Below are 8900 nucleotides of genomic sequence, written 5' to 3' on the forward strand. Positions count from 1 at the left end.
GCAGACAGGGACACAGCCGATTGCTTGTAAGGGAAGGGCCTGGCCCTAAGGCTGACTCAGGTCTGGCTCTGGTCTCTCCCAGCAGCTGGGATGAGCTGGGTTGTGCACAGCTGGGAAAGGGGCAGACACTTGCCTGTGGGGTTGAATGTCACAGTCCCCTCTCTGACACTGAGAGCAATAGATCAGTCTGCAGCACCAGCCACAGGGCCTGAGGCAGATGTCCATGTGGCTCTCCCCCCTTGTAGCCCGTGGGGTCCTGTAGCCAGACAGAGTCCCCCTGCTCTGCTCTATCCTGCCCCTTTTCAGTGCCTCTGAGCACAAAGCACACAGAAACAGCACAGTCTCAGAGTGTCTGAAAGCACAGATGCGCTTAGCTCAGGCCCAGTCTTGTGATGCTTCAAAACACAGATGTGCAGTGTCAGCATGACCCTGGACTGAAGAATACAGACAAGGGGGCTAACAGGCTGGCTGTTGACCACAGGGCCTCAACTTGCCCTTGGCTGGTACTGAAAACTGAAGCTCCCACACTTTGTCCCAGAAGAGGAATCTCCTGCCCATACAAAAAGAATGTCCTGTTTTAATGATTTTTTGATCTCTGTCTTAGAAGTGTAAATTAAATTGCAACTGCCTTGAAAGAACCGGCATCACAAAGATGAACCAGCATAAGTGGTACCTTTAGATAAGGAAGAACGTGCGTGAGCCAAGGGGTATAAAGAAGCGTCCGGCAGACCACTCTAACTGAGCTCCAACTACCTGTACCTGCCGGTCAGGTAAGGTCTTTGCCTCCCGAGGACCCAGGGGACACCGTGCTCGCACTGTTCTTCCCAAGGGATTGAGTGAACGACGTTGGCTACGCCGGGAGTGGAAGGACGCAGGCGGGAGAATTATACCTGGAAAGTTTTTTGTGCACATTTAATAGTAGGAGCTCTTTAGGCTGAGGCGTCTGGTCCTCAAATGGGTAACTTTTCGCTTGTAATCTAATTAGCACGTCATACATATCATCCTACTGGTCGTGAGGAAGATGGAGCGATAACCTTGTAACCATTAACATTCTTGTTTCTGCTTTTAATAAATAGCCACCATTTAAGCTTTCAGCCTGACTCCTTCCAGTTACTGTAACTCGGCCGAACACAAACAAAGAACCTCAGCTGTTTGGCTACATCAGCCTGCTCAGTGGTGAGGCGCAGTAAAAGCTGAGCACTGAGTCGTGCTGCCTCCACAGAGCAGAGTCTTGGGGCACCCGTCAGCCTCCCTGGCTGCCCACTGGGAAGGGACAGTCTGTCCTAGCAGTTAAAGACTTGGGCGTGGTAAGGCTCACAGACCACTCGTTACCCAGCCATTGGCTCACAGAACCTTCCTGTGTAATTCCTCTTTCAGGAGTTTCTGCAGCAATCCTGTTCTCCAGAGCTTCCTACTCCGACTCCTCTCAAAGGCCAGTCACCTTCTCTTTGAGTCTTTCATTACCACCCATGTCTCACATCCCACTGCTCAGTCCATGTTTTGGGAGTGAGAGAACTTTGAGGTTTGCCCTGTGAGGATTATGCAGATGAGGTGCTGCATGTGCAATACAGCACCTCATTGCAACTCACAGATCTGCCTCATTTACATGCCCCCTTCCCAGGCCGTTGCTCCTGTAGCTGAGCCCCAGCTGGGGCCTCACCCACTCCCAATCAAGCAGGGGATAATGAAGTCTTGATCTGAAAGAAACTCTCCTGCCCCAGCACCCCAATATGCTCCTGGTCTCCATGGCTCTGAGGGTGCAATGTTGACTCCCCTATGTCCACTGTTGCTGGGCCCATCAGCCCCCAGGTCACAACAAGGCTGAAGTAAGGAGGTATCAGGAGTGGGATTTGAACCCACCCCTCTAATCAGGGACCAGATTACTGAGGAAGGGCTATCGTAAATCTGGTGCCTTAGACCACTCGGCCATCCTGACAAACACGCTGCAGCTTGAATAGAATTCATATACAAGTTTCTCCTTGAGCCTGGTGACCATTTGGTGCTGGCTGTTCCACAGCACCCACCCAGGGGTTGGTCACCTCCCCTGTCCTTGTCTCGACAGAGCACTGAGACTATCTGACTCAGTGAAAGTTGAACTTTCTGACTCCTGGCCCAGCCGACTCAGCACAAACCTTTTCCTGGGCCACCAGCCAACCACCCCGATGGCAAACGCCTTTTCTTTTTTGCTTCAAAATACCTTAAATACTGAATTATTCACATGAGGCTATTAGGTGTGCAACAGAAGGGGGGTTTGTTAAAATTGGTATGAAAGGAGTTATTAGTAATAAAAATAAAAAATAATTAAACAGATTAAGAGGTTTATCTTTTTACCAAACTTCTTTAGAAATAAAGCAAAAGACGAATTTATGTCCAAAAAGGGGGGTGAGGCTGGGGGAGTTTCTTTGCCCCTTGCTCCCCCCCACCAGGCGCGAAAGGGAAGGAGGACCAGGGCCAGAATCGAAAGTCAGGGAAAGTGAGAGGGAGGAAGGGCCCCAGGCTGGAGCCCAGACACCTTTCCTCCTCTAGGCACCTGGAGCAGGGAGCAGCTGGAACTGACAGCTCCAAGGAGAGACTTAAAAGCCACAGAGCAGCGGAGGGCCGGGCAACAGGACGGGAGGACCAAGCCTATGCCTGGGCTGCAGACAGCCATACAGACCACACCTGCTTCACTTCCACCCTCTGGCACAGCAAACAGCGACCTAAGGCCTCCCACTGACCAGCACACAGGGAAGCTGCTGCCGCTCTGTGACTGGTGTTGGGAGATGGCAGGAAAGCCAGGCCTGTCCCCGGCACCTCTGTCCCTGCTCCCACTCGACGGGCTCAGAAAAGAGCCAGGTGCCCATTTGGAAGAGGGAAAGTGCCTTACACATCAGCCTGGATCCACCACCCTCTTCCTTTGGCAAGTGGAGGACAGTAAAGGGGCCACTGAGAGCATCCAGGGATAACAACCAACCAGTGACCCCTTCCTGAAGTTCAGCTGGAGCCAGACCATTTGTCAGGGTAGGTGAGAAGAAAGTCTCTGAACAAACCCACCGCAATTGGCTGCTATGAAATCAGACTCCCTATCCATTAGGTCATAGAAAACAGCTGCTTGCGGGTGCTTCTTTCAGAGGAGCGGACAATGTGCTTCTTGGAGAATCCAGCAATAGGGCAGATCCTCTGGCTGGGGGCACTCTAGCTCCTCCTTTCAGAAGATGCTACAGAGACGCTTCCAGCAATATGAAGCGCATCATTAGCATAATGGTGGCCACATGTGCTTCAAAAGTGCCAGATTCAAAACACACACCCCCCAGGGAGCTGGGGCCCTTCAAAATGACCCCCCCGAATAAGAAACCCCTTCTTCCCATTTTGTTCTCCTCTTGTCTTCCTCATCTTGGCCTCCTTTTTCTGACCCATTCCTGCCTTACTTCTTCCTTCAGCACCTCAAGCAAAGGAGGCCAGCAGAAAGACCTGGTCTCCTGGGGCCAACCTCCAGGGGCAGGTGGTCCAAGCCACAAGCCTCCTACAAATGACTGGTTTAACTCGTGTAGTTTCCCCATGCTGACAGCAAAGGGAATGCTCAGCTGATGTCACCATCTTCTGTCCCAAACGAATTGGACTCATTAGAGGGACAGGCCGGGGCAGAAGGAGATGAGACATCCTGGGCACAAAGGGGATGCACAATAATGAAATCTTTAACACCTCTGCCTCATTTTGAATCAGAGACCTTTTGGGTGGAAGGCCAGTTAGATAACTTGTACACTACAGAAGCTCTTACTACTTTGCTTTCCCACCCCTCAATTCCAACCACAATGCACAATCTCAGTCCTCCTGTATCTCCACAAAGTCTGATGAGTTGCAGAGCCCCAAACTGTTACAGGCATGTTGGTGAGTCAGCCCAACGAGAGGCCTAGCTCCAGCGGGCCTCACTCATCTAGCAGGATAAAGAGCTCTAACTCAGACACATCTGTGTGCAAAGAAGCCCAGCCCTTGGAGATAGGGACATTTTCAACAAACCACCACAGCACCAGGAGTTCCCACAGAAATTTATTTTCGGAAGTCAGAGTCCTGGGTGCTGCCATTTACACAACGGGATCAGAGAAGTTTAGCCGTTTTGGAGAGGAATAAGGGGATTTCGAAAGGTGCAGGGTCCTTTCGAAAAGGACCCCCATGTAGCTGCGCTGAGCTACGAGCGTTCAAAAGTGGCGCTTTCGAAGCACCGCAGACAGAAGTGTCCTAATGCTAATGAGGCTCTGAATATTTAATTGAGCGCCTCATTAGTAATCTTCGAAATGGCCATTTGCATGGCCATGGCCATTTTGAAGTTTTGGCCAAGTGTGTCCACAGCCATTGAGCCCAGCCCTTCTTGCTGCCGACTCCACCTGGCTGGAGGGCAACATTTCTCTGAAACCTTCAGAGTGAAGAAACAGGTTCATTTTTCTTTTACGAAAAGCAGCCTGCAGACAATTAACAGAAATGCAGAGATTGTGGAGCTTGGTGGTACTTGCGTATGAATATCTGGCTGAGGAAGCACATAATGGCCCTGGCTGTGAAGTCCCAGAGTAACTGACATCCTCTGTACACACACATTTACCAAGTGTGCAGCTACCTCATCACTGAATGTGATACATATGGTAGACCATGAATGAGCACTTTTTTATAGAAATGAGACACAAAACTCCTCATATCAGTATCAACTGTCAGTTTCCCTTTGTCACCAGATTTCAGCTGTGGGAGGGGTTTGCCAGCTTTATATGCAATGGCTCTGGCAAATGTTGATGGTTCATCTCCATCACTCAGGGAGACAGATTTTCTGCATGTGTGGGACAGCTCTCCCATCTGCTTGGAGCCTCATGAGTTAAGATAAAGAAGTAGGAGAAAACCTACAGAAAGACATAAGCCCACCACTCAGCTGTGGCTGGGTTTACATCAGGGTAGGTAACTTCTCTGTCTGGCACATTTGATTATTTGGCACCCTGGTGCCCTGGGGGTGAAGCATAATAGAGCTTCTACTGTACTAATACGGAAGGAAAGAGTGCAGTAAATTACACTCCTCGGACTTCAGAAAAGCAGACTTTGACTCCCTCAAGAACCGGATGGGCAGAATCCCCTGGGGTGCTACCATGAAGGGAAAAGGAGTCCAGGGAAACTGGCAGTATTTTAAAGGAGCTCTATTGAAGGCGCAGAAAGAAACCGTCCTGATGCACAGCAAGAGAGGTAAATATGGCAGGAGACCAGACTGGCTGACTGGGGAAATCCTTGGAAAACTTTGGCACAAAAAGGGAGCTTACAAAAAGTGGAACCTTGGACAGATGTCTTGGGAGGGACATAAAGGTATAGCTTGAGAATACAGGACATTTATCAGGAAGGCGAAAGCGCAACTGGAATTGTGACTCGCAAGGAATGTGAAGGATAACGAGAAAAGTTTCTACAGTCATGTTAGCAAGAAGAAGGTGATCAGAGAGGGTGTGGGGCCTCTACTGAATGAGGGAGGTAACCCAGTGACAGATGATGTAGGGAAAGCTGAAGTACTTAATGCTTTCTTTGCTCCTCTCTTCATGGACAAGGACAGCTCCTGGACAAATGCGATGAGTGATGCATTGTGGGATGAAGGTGGACTGCCTTTGGTGGGGAAAGAACAGGTTAGGAGCTATCTAAAAAAGCTAAGTATCAGAGGGGTAGCCGTGTTAGTCTGGATCTGTAACAGCAACGAAGGGTCCTGTGGCACCTTATAGACTAACAGAAAAGTTTTGAGCGTGAGCTTTCGTGAGCACAGACTCACTTCATCAGATGCTGGTCATGGAAATCTGCAGGGCCAGGTATAAATAAGCCTGAGCAAGGCTGGGGATAACAAGCTTAGCTCAGTCAGGAAGGATGAGGCTTACTACCAGCAGTTGATCTGGAGGTGTGAACACCAAGGGAGGGGAAGCTGCTTTTGTATTTAGCCAGCCATTCACAGCCTTTGTTTCATCCTGAGCTGAGGGTGTTGAATTTGCAGATGAATTGTAGCTCAGCAATTTCTCTTTGGAGTCTGGTCTCGAAATTTTTTTACTGTACGATAGCTACTTTTAAGTCTGCTACTGTGTGGCCTGGGAGATTGAAGTGCTCTCCTACAGGTTTTTGTATATTGCCATTTCTGATCTCTGATTTCTGTGCATTTATTCTTTTACGTAGAGACTGTCCAGTTTGTCCGATGTATATAGCAGAGGGGCATTGCTGGCACATGATGGCATAAATTATATTGGTAGATGTGCAGCTGAATGAACCCACGATGGTGTGGCTGATCTGGTTAGGTCCTGTAATGGTGTTGCTGGTGTAGATATGTGGACAGAGCTGGCAACGAGGTTTGTTGCATGGAAGGGTCCCTGAGTTAGAGTGACTGTGGTGCGGTGTATAGTTGCTGGTTAGGATTTGTTTCAGGTTGGCAGGTTGTCTGTGGGCAAGGACTGGTCTGCCTCCCAAGTTGGCCTGTGAAAGTGGGGGATCATTGTCCAGGATGGGTTGTAAATCCCTGATGATGCGCTGTAGAGGTTTTAGCTGAGGACGGACTGTAGGTGATGGCTAGTGGTGTTCTGCTGGTTTCTCTCTTGGGCTTGTCCTGTAGCAAGAGGCTTCGTGGCACACGTCTGGCTCTGTTGATCTGTTTTTTCACAGGCAGTTCCTTCTTCATCCATTACTTTTCAGCTAAGGACAAAGTACCTCCAAGCATTAGGTCATACTGGGGTTATTAAGTATGAAAGCCAGCTGTGCTGGAGAATGGCTCACTGGTGCCGGAAGAGTTGTGCTTCAGATGAGTACAGAAAGAGTCGAGCCTGCCTGACTCATACAGTATAAAGCAAAACTAGTGTGGCAAGAGCATTGCTTACCGCTGTGTCAGGATGGCCGCGTGGTCTAAGGCATCAGACCCAAGGCACTGTCTTTCCCTCACATGGGTGTTCTGGTCTCCCCAAGGAGGCATGGGTTCAAATCCCATTCCTGGCATTATTTTCTACATGCCAAACTGGCCTCCAGAGGCTCTAAAAAAGACATGAAAGAGCCAAAGGCATTAACCCGACCCCATCACTCCCTTTCTCACACACCCTCTGTCAAACTCTCCTGTCTGCTTCCCTCCCCATGGGACCTACAGATAAACAATTTCTGGTCACCTGTGACTCCTTGGAGATTAGCTATTGATACTGGCAAACACGCATTCCTTCTGAGAAAGGTACAGTTGCCTCTACAGCATTTACCACTGGTAAAGAGTACAGCTTAGTGGTGGAGCATTTGACTGCAGCTGAAGAAGTCCCAGGTGCTCCTTCACAGATGGTTGTCTTAAGGGAAATATATTTTCATCTCCAGTACATTTGGGGATTTTCCTGGATGTTTGAAATAGATTTAAACACTTACCATTTTCCTCTGCAAATGTACCAGCACTGAACAAACCGATCCTTCAGCTGAGATCAGTCCCCAGCCTGCAAAGCTCAGGGTTCTGTTCCCATTGAACACACAAGGGTACTATACATCACAGATATGCAGGGCCCTGCTCACAGTGGCCTGTGCTGGGCAGGAGAACCAGGCCCAAAGCCAGGGGGCTCAGGAATCTAACACACAAAGGCCACTTGGTTCAGATGGAGCTCACAGCACTTTGGCTTCATCACGCTCACCCAGCAGCATGAGGGCCCACCCCAGGCACAGGAAGGAGCCTGTGCCTCTGACCAGGAAACATTCAACCGGCAGGGGGCAGAGCTGCCGGAAGCCCCAGAAAAGAACCCACCCCAGGATCAGGCAATGCCCTACCACAGTGCGGACTGCAGAAAGGAACAACACATCCCAGAAAAGTCACTGACAGTTCCCAGCTGCAGAGCCCCATCCATTGGCCCAACGCCCCCAAAGCAAGACATGAGTGAGCCAGGCTAACACCAGCCCCACAGCCAGGGGTTAGGAACTGGCCTTAAGGATGAGAGGTCCATGGAGTGACTTCTGCCCCAAAAGGCTCATGTACGAGTTTACCTTGGGGCTCCCAGAGAGGCCAGTGTCTGGAGGATGAGGGGTTTCTTACCTGGAACTGCAGCCTGACATGTCCCCGCCTGCTCAGATTGGCCACAGGAAAGATCCTAGAACAAGAACTGAACAGTCAGAGCCACAAAACACATTCAGAGACCAGAACAAGCTACAGTCCTCAGAATGAATGAAACCAAAAGGTAACTGTGCCAGGGCATCTGCCCAACACAGGCTTGCGAGGTGGGCAACTGGGCCCAACCACGGCCAAGGCCGTACCTGGAGGAAGAGGCAGGGAGCAGAGATTCATTGCCAGCAGGAGCAGATGGATCTGTAAGCAGGGACGGGAGCTGGTCACACAGAGGCTGCTGGGAAGGGCAGTCACTTGTACAGCTGAGGGTTCATAGCCAGTGAAGCCAAATGAAGAGGGAGGTGTGGGATGCAGTCCAGGAAAGAGCATCGAGACCTGGGACGGGAAAGCTCAGAGCTGCTGGGTGGAGGGTCCCAGCCGGGCTGGAACCAGAGGGAGGGGGCACCTGGGTTCCACCAGCAGCCACTGAGGCTGTGGCTGAGCTGGAGCCTGTGGCGGAGAACACGAGTGCTCCATGGGTCGCTGTGGGAGTGACAGGGACCTGCAGGACTGTTGCTCAGAAGGAAGGAAAAGCCAAGTTATCCAGACAAAGGCTGAGTCAGCAGCTGGACAGTCGCAGCTTCTCCCAGCAAGAGGTGCTGCCCCAGTGAGCAGGAGGTGGGTAGTCACTGGCAGGGCCTCATCTTGACACAGCTAATGCCTCAGCTGAGCCACCGAGTGGCGATCGGCTGCTCCATCACACTCAGAAAAGGAACAGAGGAAAAATGTGCACAAGGACACAAGCCCCCAACAGTCTGGCAAGGACAGAGGCAGAAGAAGGGCTTGTCTGGGACTTGAATCCAGGACCTCTCCC

The 8900-nt window shown here is 50.7% G+C and overlaps 1 non-coding gene across 1 annotated transcript; it reads right to left on the reverse strand.

Annotated features, from left to right (window-relative positions):
• Nucleotides 1-1835: 1835 nt before the first annotated feature.
• Nucleotides 1836-1936, reverse strand: TRNAV-UAC (transfer RNA valine (anticodon UAC)). Its single transcript is given in 2 exon segments — nt 1836-1881; nt 1899-1936. It is a non-coding gene; the product is annotated as a tRNA-Val (tRNA).
• Nucleotides 1937-8900: the final 6964 nt, after the last annotated feature.

The sequence above is a fragment of the Carettochelys insculpta genome, chromosome 7 (genome assembly GCF_033958435.1).
Source record: "Carettochelys insculpta isolate YL-2023 chromosome 7, ASM3395843v1, whole genome shotgun sequence".
NCBI classification, from domain to species: Eukaryota; Metazoa; Chordata; order Testudines; family Carettochelyidae; genus Carettochelys; species Carettochelys insculpta.